The sequence below is a fragment of the Coregonus clupeaformis genome, chromosome 40 (assembly GCF_020615455.1).
Source record: "Coregonus clupeaformis isolate EN_2021a chromosome 40, ASM2061545v1, whole genome shotgun sequence".
NCBI classification, from domain to species: Eukaryota; Metazoa; Chordata; class Actinopteri; order Salmoniformes; family Salmonidae; genus Coregonus; species Coregonus clupeaformis.
Window position 1 is genome coordinate 23,171,333 of NC_059231.1, and position 15,575 is coordinate 23,186,907.

The 15,575-nt window shown below is 44.2% G+C and overlaps 1 protein-coding gene across 2 annotated transcripts in view; it reads left to right on the forward strand.

Moving 5' to 3' along the window:
- The first annotated feature begins 2,224 nt into the window (after window positions 1-2,224).
- Window positions 2,225-15,575, forward strand: part of LOC121571654 (protein dopey-2-like) — a 51,185-nt gene continuing 37,834 nt past the window's right edge. For both annotated transcript variants that reach the window (XM_041883245.2, XM_045212110.1), the window contains exon 1: window positions 2,225-2,634. The gene's annotated coding sequence lies outside the window, so the exon portion shown is untranslated. The remainder of the gene's footprint in view (window positions 2,635-15,575) is intronic.

A 15,575-nucleotide genomic window follows, 5' to 3' on the forward strand; every position in this document is an offset into this window, starting at 1 on the left:
AGGGTAGTGCGTACGGCCCAGTACATCACTGGGGCAAAGCTTCCTGCCATCCAGGACCTCTATACCAGGCGGTGTCAGAGGAAGGCCCTCAAAATTGTCAAAGACTCCAGCCACCCTAGTCATAGACTGTTCTCTCTGCTACCGCACGGCAAGCGGTACCGGAGTGCCAAGTCTAGGTCCAAAAGACTTCTCAACAGCTTCTACCCCCAAGCCATAAGACTCCTGAACAGCTAATCATGGCTACCCGGACTATTTGCACTGCCCCCACCCCATCCTTTTTACGCTGCTGCTACTCTGTTAAGTATTTATGCATAGTCACTTTAACTCTACCCACATGTACATATTACCTCAACTACCTCAACTAGCCGGTGCCCCCGCACATTGACTCTGCAACGGTACCCCCCTGTATATATAGCCTCCCTACTGTCACTTTATTTTACTTCTGCTCTTTTTTTTCTCAACACTTTTTTTGTTGTTGTTTTATTCTTACTTTTTTTGTTTAAAATAAATGCACTGTTGGTTAAGGGCTGTAAGTAAGCATTTCACTGTAATGTCTGCACCTGTTGTATTCGGCGCATGTGACCAATAAAATTTGATTTGATTTGATTTGAATTGTATGTTTACCGGTAGCTCAGACTATAGCCCTCAAATTCAAATCTGGACCTTGAAGCCAGTTCCACAGTTTTTTTATATATATTTCTAATCAGGGAAGGGTTTAGAACTGGGACACCAAGGTGTGTGCAATGAAATATCAGGTAGAACAGAAGTCTGAACCTTATAGGGAAATATTTGAATACCCTGCTCTGTAGCTTTCAGAATCTATAGCTTTAGATTTCTCTCTCTGTCTCTCTGAGGTGATGTCTGGCCCACAGGTGGCTCTGGTCACTGGTTCCACGCTGGGCCTGTGGTTAGCCATAGTGCAGGCACTGTGCCAGGGCTTTAAAGGGGATGTGTATCTGAGGGCCTGGGACGTCCAGAGGTGGGCCATGGTTGTGGAGGATCTGCAGAGGGAGGGACTCAAGCCCAGACTCCTCCAGCTGGACATTACAGACCCGGCCAGCATCCAGGCTGCACGGCAGCATTTCATGAAGGAGTACGGGGTCTGGATGTGCTAATCAACAACGCACGCATCGCCCCAAGACATAACTACACATTATTATTAATGCGTTAACATTCACTCACACAGTCTATGACACACTGGCTGCCCAATTCTGATATTTTTCCCACATCAGATATTTTTCAGAGCTAATTTGAATGGTCAAAATACCAATTAGTAAAGAAAGAACAAAATTGGGCTGCCTGTCCAAACGCAGCCATAGTGCAATAGTTATTGCGTGTTAGCTGGCCTGGGATACAGTGGCATTTAAAGGGAACGAATAGCTCCCTCTATGTCCAGAAGGTGACCCTGCATCCTTCGGCAGCCAAGTAGAGCACATTCTCTAAACCAACTTCTTCGCCACCAGAGACATGCGCAATTAATTTATTCCTCTCTGTATGTGTTCTCCGGACCTCCAGGCCCTGCAGCAATGACATCGCAGAGGAGGAGCTAATGGCTCTGATGAAGCGCTTTGTTGCCGAGGCTAAAGCTGGAGACCACGTCAGCAAGGGCTGACCAAACTCTGGCTATGGGTTGTCCAACATAGGCGTAATGACTCTTGGTGAAGTCTGACGTTACCTATTCCAACGGGACAAGGACGCCCGCGGAGGGGTTTGACACACCTGTACACCTTATTACAGGTGCAGTGAAATATGTTGTTTTACAGGGCCAGCCATAGTAGTACTGAGCCCCTGGAGCAAATTAGATTTTTCACCTTGTCGGCTCAAGTATTCGAACCAGCGACCTTAGTTACTGGCCCAACGCTCTAACCACTAGGCCACCCTACATTAAACAACCATTTTAATTTGTCTCTCTTTTGTTTGCAGGGCCAGAGTTTAGGTTGTGCACTGAATAGTTAGTATTATTATAGTCTTATCTTTGATTAAACACAAGTCACTTCATTGTCTCAAAAATTACTGTTCAATGTAATAAATGATTGCCAGATAACAAATAAACAGATACAACATACAGAATGTTTGCAGTTATTTTCTTAATCCTCTTTACAGCAGCTTTGACCAAATATCTGACAGTGAAGTGAGAGGTTTGTAAACGTCGCACATCCTGGAATGTACCAACGCCGGGGGTGCCAGTGAGACAAGATAAATCATTTCTGATTTAAACGCCGAACTCAAGAAACAGGTTTACCTAGCACGGCTGAATCGCTTATTCATTAATTGTGAAGACTTTTAACTGACATTGTGAGGGGCGTTTAGCTTGTGAAGATAAATACTGCTCCTAAACTGTCAAGTAGCTCCACACCCCACCGAAGATCAGGAAGTGCGCTCTCCGTGCTCTGGTCGCTCGCTGTGAATCAGCGGAGTTTGGGGATTCCACCTCGTTGCGTTTAGCATGATCTGCTCGACAGAGATGGGAAACGCACCCTTCACCGAACGGTTGGTTGACGGTTTCTCAAAGTTTCAGTTGCAGAACGGACGCTACACTCAGAACCGTTAACCGTCGCCGTTTTGCCGGGATTTAGTGAAATTTGTTGGACGCATTCGAATGGTCAGCTCAAACCTGAGCTTGTTTTTCAGTTGGTGAGTCATTGATGCACCCATATGATGCACCTTGTGTTTTTTGTTTACCGCAACATTAGGTGTCGGTATGGTGAGAAAAAAATTGACGGGGTATAGCCAATGATGTAAGCCTATAAGTCACTGGATATAGCACATTGAAATCACCATATTTACATTTTAATTGGATGTGTTTTCTCCCCAGTTCACGTTTTCCTGTTGTGAATCAATATGATCTAAATATACTGCTAGCCTAATTCCTTTCAGTGTTGCCAACTCCTCAGTAAGGAAAGTAGCTATTGGCTGTCCTAAAAGTCTCTAAATGACATCATCACCTAATTTGCATAATTGTCCATTTGCATGTAATTGTGATGGAAGCTGTAGGAGAGAGAAATAATGTCGTGGGAGAGACAAAAAGTGAGTAAAAAACAACCTACATTTACATCCCGCCCTGAATGTAAGCCAGGGCGGGATCAGCCAGCGGCGGCTTCCCGCATGCGCAATTCATTTGCAGTCTGGACGCGGAGGGGTGAACATCGCCTGCTCTGACTGCAGCTGGGAGGGACTGCTGCACGAGGACTGGGTCGCCTGTGAGTGCTTTGGGACGGGGTAACAAGCACCCACTGCTCATTGAGAAGAGTAAGAACAATGCGTGCTTTCATGTCAGAGTCTCCAAAAGTCTCCAATAACACCAGAAAAAGTCGCTAGATTTGTCGCTTTTTTGAAAATGTGTCGCTAGAGGGGTCTAAACTCGCTAAATATAGCGACAAAGTCACTAAGTTTGCAAAACTGATTCCTTTGACTCGGTGGACAACAGGGACATGATGCAGTGCTGCGTTCACGCTATTTTAATTGTTTCTCTGGAACATCAACAACCATTCAATCTGTTATTGCAACATTGTTGCACTGAGTCTGGAGCTGTATAAACAACATTGGAAAGATGAGGAAACAGCAGAATGTTGGGTGGGCCGGGCCACCCACTGGGGAGCCAGACCCAGCCAATCAGAGTGAGTTTTCCCCCACAAAAGGGCTTTATTACAGGCAGAAATACTTGTCAGTATCATCAGCTGTCCAGGTGGCTGGTCTCAGACCATCCAACAGGTGAAGAAGCCAGATGTGGAGGTCCTGGGCTGGCGTTGTTACACGTGGTCTGCGGTTGTGAGGCCGGTTGGATGTACTGCCAATTTCTCTAATTACAATGTTGGAGGCAGCTTATGATCTGGCAACAGTTCTCATGGACATTCCTGCAATCAGCATGCCAATTGCACACTCCCTCAAAACTTGAGACATCTGTGGCATTGTGTTGGGTGACAAAACTGGACATTTTAGAGTAGCCTTTTATTGTCCCCAGCACAAGGTGCACCTGTGTAATGATCATGCTCTTTAATCATTTTCTTGATATGCCACACCTGTCAGGTGGATGGATTATATTGGCAAAGGAGAAATGCTCACTAACATGGATGTAAACAAATTTGTGCATCAAATATGAGAGTTAAGCTTTTTGCGCGTATGGAAAATTTCTGGGATCTTTTATTTCAGCTCATGAAACATGGGACCAACACTTTACATGTTGCGTTTATATTTTTGTTCAGTATACATTGCCAACAACATATAATTGGATGAAATCCTTTCTCCTTCTTGCTCTCTTTCTCACACACAGACTGAGATGAAATCCCTGATTTGCTCTTTGACCAGGCCATCTTACATAATGCAGTCAGGTCTATAGAGTCACATTCAGAGCCATAGCGCTGCCATGACTCAGTCTTTAACAGCAGTGTCTGTCTCATCCTAGCAGTTCTGGCCTGTCCTATTCATTTAATAGGCCTAGTCTCACAAGGCATAGTCATATGCCATAGTGCTATATGATAATCAGTTTCATAGTGTCACAATCAGGTGACCGATATCTCTGCATTTCCTATTGGGTTTGTCCCCCTAAATCAGCCGGTAGTGAGTCCACCCTCTAAGCAGACAGTCTCCTTTCCCCTTCAGGAGCAAACGTTGCAGGCCTACAAGCAGCACTCCCAGCATGTTCATGAGATGGAGAATGAGTGTCAGATTTTTATTTTTTATTTATTTTACCTTTATTTAACTAGGCAAGTCAGTTAAGAACAAATTATTATTTACAATGACGGCTTACACAGGCCAAACCCGGACGACGCTGGGCCAATTGTGCGCCGCCCTATGGGACTCCAATCACGGCCGGTTGTGATACAGCCTGGAATCGAACCAGGGGGTCTGTAGTGACGCCTCAAGCACTGAGATGCAGTGCCTTAGACCGCTGCGCCACTCGGGAGCCCGATTCTGATAGGCCGCTCCAGGAATTATTTTGTGTTGAAGTGCAACTTTGGGCTACACTGCAATGCATTTGAGTATTTACACGATGTAGCCCTAGGCCTAAATCTCTAAATTTCCTTGTTTGAATTCAAACATTTAGTTTATGACAAGATAAATATTCCAGGATGCTAACTAAACCAGTTTTGTGAAAGATATGTGTATCCACAAAGTTATGTGTTTGCAGAGGGTTTTAGTAGGTCACTTGACAGGCTTGAGGTTGTCCTATGCAAGGCAGCCTGTATTTCTGCACCTGACCTGTTCACATTGCCTAACTACTTGTCTGTCAGGAGAGAACATACCACATTAGCAGAAGGTGGGAGAGTGAGACCGAAAGGAAAGAAAAGAGAATCTGACTGTAGATGTGTGGATGCGTCAGCAGCTGTTATGAGACTGGCCTTTTCAGTAAGTTTTTTCTTTAAGGCAAAGTACTGACCCAGTCTCTTAAAGGAGAGGTTCTGATCCAGGATCTGTATTAAAGTTGAGCTCGTATTATAGGTAGGTCCAAAGTAGGACTGTCCCCGACTAAAACAAATCTTGATTGACCGAAAGTGGTCTGTTCTTTCGACCAATTGATTGGTCTAAAATGTTAAACGTGTATTTTTCCATATAGACACACCCTATATGTTTTAATAAAATCAACTATATGCATTGAGCTTGTCTGATGCTTTAAGCTTACTGTTTGATGAAATAAGACACAAATGACTCAAGAGGGAGCCAGAGATCTTGGTCACCAGAAGAAAAATAGATTGTGCGCTCTGCAAACAATGTGTCCGCTCCGACAACGAGAACAGTAAAAGGAATAATAATATATTGAATGCATTAACAGAAATTACCATAACCAAACAAGCATTGTAGATTAGGAATTAACGGTAAAGACAGCGCCGGAGAAGATGGCTGCCGTTTTACAGCCGTCTAACCAATTGTACTATTATGTGTGTTTTTCCGCGTTATTTGTAATTTATTTTGTACATAATGTTTCTGCCATCGTCTCTTATAACCAAAAAGAGCTTCTGGATATCAGGACAGCGATTACTCACCTCGTATTGGACGAAGTTTTTTTCTTCAACGAGGCGGCCGCGAAGGATATCATACAGACACCCGACAAGGCCCAAATTCCCGTCATTCGCATGAGAAAGAGACGGAGATATCGTGGACGTAGGTCGGGGTGCCTTGTAAGGATCCGATGGCGAGCGAGTAAACTGCCGCTCCCATCAATCCTATTAGCCAATCTTCAATCATTGGAGAACAAATTGGATGACCTAAGATTACGGTTATCCTACCAACGGGACATTAAAAACTGTAATATCTTATGTTTCACCGAGTCGTGGCTGAACGACGACATGGATAACATACAGCTAGCGGGCTATACGCTACATCGGCAGGATAGAACGGCTGACTCCGGTAAGACAAGGGGTGGCGGTCTGTGTATATTTGTAAACAACAGCTGGTGCACAAAATCAAATACTAAGGAAGTCTCTAGGTTTTGCTCGCCTGAGGTAGAGTATCTTATGATAAGCTGTAGACCACACTATTTACCAAGAGAGTTTTCATCTATATTTTTCATAGCTGTCTATTTACCACCACAAACCGATGCTGGCATTAAGATTGCACTGAATGAGCTGTATAAGGCCATAAATCAACAGGAAAACACTCATCCAGATGCAGCGCTCCTAGTGGCCAGGGACTTTAATGCAGGAAAACTTAAATCCGTGCTACCTCATTTCTACCAGCATGTTAAATGTGCAACCAGAGGAAAAAAAAACTCTAGACCACATTTACTCCACACACAGAGACGCATACAAAGCTCTCCCTCGCCCTCCATTTGGCAAATCTGACCATAACTCTATCCTCCTGATTCCTGCTTATAAGCAAAAACTAAAGCAGGAAGCACCAGTGACTCGGTTAATAAAAAAGTGGTCAGATGACGCAGATGCTAAGCTACAGGACTGTTTTGCTAGCACAGACTGGAACATGTTCCGGGATTCTTCAGATAGCATTGAGGAGTACACCACATCAGTCACTGGCTTCATCAATAAGTGCATCGATGATGTCGTCCCCACAGTGACCGTACGTACATACCCCAACTAGAAGCCATGGATTACAGCAAACATCTGCACTGAGCTAAAGGGTAGAGCTGCCGCTTTCAAGGAGCGGGACTCTAACCCGGACGCTGATAAGAAATCCCGTTATGCCCTCCGACGAACCATCAAAGAGGCAAAGAGTCAATACAGGACTAAGATTGAATCGTATTACACTGGCTCTGACGCTCGTCGGATGTGGCAGGGCTTGAAAACTATTACAGACTACAAAGGGAAGCACAGCCGCGAGCTGCCCAGTGACACAAGCCTACCAGACGAGCTAAACCACTTCTATGCTCGCTTCGAGGCAAGCAACACTGAAGCATGCATGAGAGCACCAGCTGTTCCGGATGATTATGTGATCACGCTCTCCGTAGCCGATGTGAGTAAGACTTTTAAGCAGGTCAACATTCACAAAGCTGCAGGGCCAGACGGATTACCAGGACGTGTACTCCGAGCATGTGCTGACCAACTGGCAAGTGTCTTCACTGACATTTTCAACATGTCCCTGTCTGAGTCTGTAATACCAACATGTTTCAAGCAGACCACCATAGTCCCCGTGCCCAAGGACTCTAAGATAACCTGCCTAAATGACTACCGACCCGTAGCACTGACGTCTGTAGCCATGAAGTGCTTTGAAAGGCTGGTCATGGCTCACATCAACAGCATTATCCCAGAAACCCTAGACCCACTCCAATTTGCATACCACCCAAACAGATCCACAGATGATGCAATCTCTATTGCACTCCACACTGCCCTTTCCCACCTGGACAAGAGGAACACCTATGTGAGAATGCTATTCATTGACTACAGCTCAGCATTCAACACCATAGTGCCCTCAAAGCTCATCACTAAGCTAAGGATCCTGGGACTAAACACCTCCCTCTGCAACTGGATCCTGGACTTCCTGACGGGCCGCCCCCAGGTGGTAAGGGTAGGTAACAACACATCTGCCACACTGATCCTCAACACGGGGGCCCCTCAGGGGTGCATGCTCAGTCCCCTCCTGTACTCCCTGTTCACCCATGACTGCATGGCCAGGCACGACTCCAACACCATCATTAAGTTTGCCGATGACACAAGTGGTAGGCCTGATCACCGACAACGATGAGACAGCCTATAGGGAGGAGGTCAGAGACCTGACCGTGTGGTGCCAGGACAACAACCTCTCCCTCAACGTGACCAAGACAAAGGAGATGATTGTGGACTACAGGAAAAAAAAGAGGACTGAGCACGCCCCCATTCTCATCGACGGGGCTGTAGTGGAACAGGTTGAGGGCTTCAAGTTCCTTGGTGTCCACATCACCAACAAACTATCATGGTCCAAACACACCAAGACAGTCGTGAAGAGGGCACGACAAAGCCTATTCCCCCTCAGGAGACTGAAAAGATTTGGCATGGGTCCTGAGAGCCTCAAAGAATTATACAGCTGCACCATCGAGAGCATCCTGACTGGTTGCATCACCGCCTGGTATGGCAACTGCTTGGCCTCCGACCGCAAGGCACTACAGAGGGTAGTGCGTACGGCCCAGTACATCACTGGGGCCAAGCTTCCTGCCATCCAGGTCCTCTATACCAGGCGGTGTCAGAGGAAGGCCCTCAAAATTGTCAAAGACTCCAGCCACCCTAGTCATAGACTGTTCTCTCTGCTACCGCACGGCAAGCGGTACCGGAGTGCCAAGTCTAGGTCCAAAATACTTCTCAACAGCTTCTACCTGTTGTATTCGGCGCATGTGGCCAATAAAATTTCATTTGATTTTGATTTAAATGTACTACTGGTGATATGTAATGGGGAATTTATATATAATCAAACGCAAATAATTCACACAATGAAGTTATAAAACAATGAATGTGCACAAATTGGCGGGAGAGAGCGCATTCTGGAGAGAGAAGTGCATTGTGCATCTGGGCGCTGCATGGCCAATCCGATGTCTGCATTGGTCATGTAGCATTTACGGTGATATGGCCTCTGCAGAAGTTAGGGCATTCATACTTCTTGAGCCTCGCAGAGCTGTTGTCAAGGAAGTGAGTTTGTTTATACAGGGTGTACAGCCCCCACCTACCGTCAACCAATCATGTCAATGCGGAGCTATACAGAGCCCTCCGCATTGTTACAACATTTGGTAGGCGCATGGCGATGCGGTACGGAGCTTGATTTGGCCTCTGCATGCCTCTGGAGGCTCCGCAATTGCTTCACACCCTCCATATGGATCAAACATCAATTGGCTTTTAGTCTAGGCCTCCGATGAATTAGTTCACTGAGATGGGCGCAAATATATATAATGGAGGCTGCTGAGGGGAGGACGGTTCATAATAATGGCTGGAACAAATGAAATTCCACCTATTCCGCTCCAGCCATTACCACTAGCCCGTTCTCCCCAATTAAGGTGCCACCAATATCCTGTGAGATATATACAGTGCCTTCGGAATGTATTCAGACCCATTGACTTTTTCCACATTTTGTTACGTTACAGCCTTATTCTAAAATGGATTAAATAAAAATCCTCAGCAATCAACACACAATACCCCATAATGACTAAGCGAAAACAGGTTTAGAAATGTTTGCACATTTATTACAAATTAAAATACTTATTTACTTAAGTATTCAGACCTTTTGCTATGCGACTCGAAATTGAGCTCAGGTGCATCCTGTTTCCATTGATCATCCTTGATGTTTCTACAACTTGGTTGGAGTCCACCTGTGGTAAATTCAATTGATTGGACATGATTTGGTCTATATAAGGTCCCACAGAGCAAAAACCAAGCCATGAGGTCGAAGGAATTGTCCGTAGAGCTCTGAGACAGGATTGTGTCGAGGCACAGATCTGGGGAAGGGTACCAAAAAAGGTACCCGTGTGCTTAGGGTTGTTGTCCTGTTGGAAGGTGAACCTTCGCCCCAGTCTGATGTCCTGAGCGCTCTGAAGCAGGTTTTCATCAAGGATCTCTCTATACTTTGCTCCGTTCATCTTTCCCTCGATCCTGACTAGTCTCCCAGTCCCTGCCGCTGAAAACATCCCCACAGCATGATGCTGCCACCACCATGCTTCACCGTAGGGATGGTGCCAGGTTTCATTCAGGCCAAAGAGTTCAATCTTGGTTTCATCAGAACAGAGAATCTTCTTTCTCATGGTCTGAGAGTCCTTTAAGTTCCTTTTGGCAAACTCCAAGCGGGCTGTCATGTGCCTTTTACTGAGGAGTGGCTTCCGTCTGGCCACTCTACCATAAGGGCCGGATTGGTGGAGTGCTGCGGAGATGGTTGTCCTTCTGGAAGGTTCTCCCATCTCCACAGAGGAACTCTGGAGCTCTGTCAGAGTGACCATCGGGTTCTTCGTCACCTCCATGACCAAGGACCTTCTTCCCCGATTGCTCAGTTTGGTCGGGCGGCCAGCTCTAGGAAGAGTCTTGTTGGTTCCAAACTTCTTCCATTTAAGAATGATGGAGGCCACTGTGTTCTTGGGGACCTTCAATGCTGCAGAAATGTTTTGGTACCCTTCCCCAGATCTGTGCCTCGACACAATCCTGTCTCGGAGCTCTACGGACAATTCCTTCAACCCCATGGCTTGGTTTTTGCTCTGACATGCACTGTCAACTGTGGGACCTTTATATCGTTTTTTTTTGTTTGTCACCTAGTCGGCTCGGGGATAAGAACCAGCGACCTTTCGGTTACTGGCACAACGCTCTTAACCACTAAGCTACCTACCGCCCCACAAAATGTATATTATATTATTATTATTATTATTATTATTATATAGTAAGGTGTGTGCCTTTCCAAATAATGTCCAATCAATATAATTTACCACAGGTGGACTCCAATCAAGTTGTAGAAACATCTCAAGGATAATCAGTGGAACATGATATTTTTAATACATTTGCAAAAATGTCTAAAACCTGTTTTCTCTTTGTGATTATGGGGTATTGTGTGTAGATTGATGAGAAAAAAATATAATTTAATATATTTTAGAGTAAGGCTGTAATGTAACAAAGTGGAAAAAGTAAAGGGGTCTGAATACTTTCCGAATGCCCTGTATATATTTATTTGCTACTGCTTGACTAAAAAATATTGGTCAACCAACAGCCTATTGACCAAACAATCAACTAGTCGACTAATTAGGGTCAGGCCTAGTCCAAAGGCTAGTGCTGTGTGAGAGAATGGTCAATTCACATCTTATCAGTTCTGTTATCTGACCAGAGCTAGACAGGCTATAGTCAGTCAATTCACATGCAGGTTACAGTCTTACTGTGTGTGTGTGTGTGTGTGTGTGTGTGCGCGTGTTTGTGTGTAGTTGTGTGGTTGTATGTACCAAAGTAGTAAGTCACAGTTAATCCGTGTAACGCATTCAGTTTGGGAGTGATTTGCAGGATTTAGTGGCTGAGTGTGTGTTAGACAAGGTCGGTCAGGAGATGAGGACATGATGTAAGTTTCTGTCAATGCCACTTCTGCTTACTCGTCAGCTTGGAATCCCCTCTCAGTGATATAATACTCCTCCCTATAGCTCTCTTTCTCGTGCTCTCTCTCGCTCTCGAACTCTGATTCAAATTAAATCTAATTTTGTTCGTCACATGCTTCGTAAGCCACAGGTGTGGACTAACAGTGAAATGCTTACTTTCGAGCCCTTCCCAACAATGCAGAGAGAAAGAAAATTGAGAAATAATAGAAAAGTAAAACACATAATAATAAAAGTAATAATAGATACACAATGAGTAACGATAACTTGGCTATATACAGTTGAAGTCGTAAGTTTACATACACTTAGGTTGGAGTCATTAAAACTAATTTTTCAACCACTCCACAAATTTCTTGTTAACAAACTATAGTTTTGGCAAGTCGGTTAGGACATCTACTTTGTGCATGACACAAGTAATTTTTCCAACAATTGTTTACAGACAGATTATTTCACTTATAATTCACTGTATCACAATTCCAGTGGGTTAAAAGTTTACATACACTAAGTTGACTGTGCCTTTAAACAGCTTGGAAAATTCCAGAAAATGATGTCATGGCTTTAGAAGCTTCTGATAGGCTAATTGACATAATTTGAGTCAATTGGAGGTGTACCTGTGGATGTATTTCAAGGCCTACCTTCAAACTCTGTGCCTCTTTGCTTGACATCATGGGAAAATCAAAAGAAATCAGTCAAGACCTCAGAAAAAAATGTGTAGACCTCCACCAGTCTGGTTCATCATTGGGAGCAATTTCCAAACGCCTGAAGGTACCACATTCATCTGTACAAACAATAGTACACAAGTATAAACACCATGGGACCACGCAGCCGTCATACCGCTCAGGAGGAGACGCGTTCTGTCTCCTAGAGATGAACGTACTTTGGTGCGAAAAGTGCAAATCAATCCCAGAACAACAGCAAAGGACCTTGTGAAGATGCTGGAGGAAACCGGTACAAAAGTATCTATATCCACAGTAAAACGAGTCCTGTATCGACATAACCTGAAAGGCCACTCAGCAAGGAAGAAGCCACTGCTCCAAAACGGCTATAAAAAAGCAAGACTACGGTTTGCAACTGCACATGGGGACAAAGATTGTACTTTTTTTATGAAACAAAAATAGAACTGTTTGGCCATAATGACCATCGTTATGTTTGGAAGAAAAAGGGGGATCATGAGGAAGGAAAATTATGTGGATAAATTGAAGCAACATCTCAAGACATCAGTCAGGAAGTTAAAGCTTGGTCGCAAATGGGTCTTCCAAATGGACAATGACCCCAAGCATACTTCCAAAGTTGTGGCAAAATGGCTTAAGGACAACAGTCAAGGTATTGGAGTGGCCATCACAAAGCCCTGACCTCAATCCTATAGAACATTTGTGGGCAGAACTGAAAAGGTGTGTGCGAGCAAGGAGGCCTACAAACCTGACTCAGTTACACCAGCTCTGTCAGGAGGAATGGGCCAAAATCCACCCAACTTATTGTGGGAAGCTTGTGGAAGGCTACCCGAAACGCTTGACCTAAGTTACACAATTTAAAGGCAATGCTACCAAATACTAATTGAGTGTATGTAAACTTCTGACCCACTGGGAATGCGATGAATGAAAGAAATAAAAGCTGAAAGAAATAATTATCTCTACTATTATTCTGACATTTCACAATCTTAAAATAAAGTGGTGATGCTAACTGACCTAAGACAGGGAATTTTTACTAAGATTAAATACATTTAAACTGAGTTTAAATGTATTTGGCTAAGGTGTATGTAAACTTCCGACTTCAACTGTACATGGGGTACCAGCAGTGGTGTAAAAATACATGAAGGTACTACTTTAGTCATTTATTTAGGGGTATCTGTACTTTTATATTTTTGACAACTTTTACTTTTACTTCACTACATTCCTAAAGAAAATTATGTACTTTTTACTCCATACATTTTCCCTGACACCCAAAAGTACTCGTTGCATTTTGAATTCTTAGCAGGACAGGAAAATGGTCTAATTCACACACTTATCAAGAGAACATCCCTGGTCATCCTTACTGCGTCTGATCTGGCGGACTCACTAAACACATGCTTAGTTTGTAAATGATGTCAGAGTGTTGGAGCGTGCCCCTGGCTATCCTTAAATAAATAAAAAACAAGAAAATGGTGCCGTCTGGTTTGCTTAATTTAAGGAATTTTAAATGATTTATATTTTAACTTTAACTTTTGATACTTAAGTACATTTTAGCAATTACATTTACATTTGATACTTAAGTATATTTAAAAACAAATATTTTTTGACTTTTACTCAGGTAGTATTTTACTGGGTGACTTTCTCTTTAGTCATTTTCTATGAAGGTATCGTTACTTTTACTCAATTATAACAATGATGTACTTTTTCCACCACTGGGTACCAGTACCGAGTCAATGTGCAGGAATGAAGTGACAGATAGTAAACAGTAGCAGCAGTGTATGTGATGATTCAAAAAAAGTTAGTGCAAAAAGGGTCAATGCAGATAGTCCGGGTAGCTATTTGGTTAAAGTGGCAATATGTAACTTTTTGGGCGACCCGACCAAATTCTCGTAGAAATGTGAGTTATAGATCTATCAGTCTACTTGAAAGCAAATCTATGAAGTGGTAGATCTGTTCTATGTGCACTATTTCTATGCTTCCCGTTCTTAAGTTGTGTTTTTGTACACCAGCTGAAACAACAACATTTTTGGTTATGGAAAATATATTTCAAGTGGTTTAGATGGTACAATGATTCTCTACACTATACTAGCTTATTTTGTCACATAAACAGAAATTAGGCGAACAATACAGTTTTAGCAACCAGGAAATGTGATTTCTGCATAGTGCAACTTTAACTATTTAACTAACTATTTAGCAGTCTTATAGCTTGGGGGTAGAAGCTGTTCAGGTTCCTGTTGTTTCCAAACTTGGTGCATCGTTACCGCTTGCCTTGCGGTAGCAGAGAAAACAGTCTATGACTTGGGTGGCTGGAGTCTTTTGACAATTCTTAGGTCCTTCCTCTGACACTGCCTGGTATAGAGGTCCTGGATGGCAGGGAGCTTGGCCCCAGTGATGTACTGGGCCGTCCGCACTACCCTCTGTAGCACCTTGCGGTCGATTGCCAAGCAGTTGCTATACCAAGCGGTGATGCAGCCAGTCAAGATGCTCTCAGTGGTGCATCTGTAGAACCTTTTGAGGATCTGAAGGTGTTGTCGTAGGGGAAGAGGCGTTGTCGTGCCCTCTTCACGACTGTGTTGGTGTGTTTGGACCACAATAGATCCTTAGTGATGTGGACACCGAGGAACTTGAAGCTCTCGACCCGCTCCACTACAGCCACGTCGATGTGAATGGGGGCGTACTCGGCCCTCCGTTTCCAGTCGTCCACGATCAGCTCCTTTGTCGTGCTGACGTTGAGGGAGAGGTTGTTGTCCTGGCACCAGACTGCCAGGTCTCTGACCTCCTCCCTATATGCTGTCTCATCATCGTTGGTGATCAGGCCTACCACCGTCGTGTCATCGGCAAACTTTCTCGTCTGTGTGTCTGTATCTCTGTCTTTGTCAACCCTTCTGTCTATAAATCCCTAAGCTTGTCTGAGATAAAGGTTTATAGAGAAACAGAGACAGAAATAGGCCTAGATTTAAAGGAGATAGGCCTAGTCAATTATCAAGTCAATCCGTGTGTGTCAGTGTGTCTGCTCAGCTTTTTTCCAGGAAACACATTGAAGATCAATGTTGTGGAGGAGACAGACAGATAAAGAATGCTAGGGCTGGCAAACAAACAAGCAGCCCCTAGCTAGCTCCTGAGCCCAGACTAGAGATGTTGACCTGAGATGGCCCTAATTTAATCAACTGGCTGAGTGTGCCTGTGATCTCAATATCCACACACAGCCTCTAACACACAGACACAAAGAGACACAGAGAGCTAGACTATTACACATATAGAGGGGAGGGATATGTGTTCTGAGCTTGGAGTGTGCGCAGGTATACCCCAGACAGAGTGACTAGGGTAGAGCATATATTGGTAGACCACTTTGTCGTTGACATTTACTCTGACTTGGTTACTGGCTGCCATGTTATTGTTGCTCAGCAGCACCATGTTCTCTCCTGTTTCCATGGATCAAG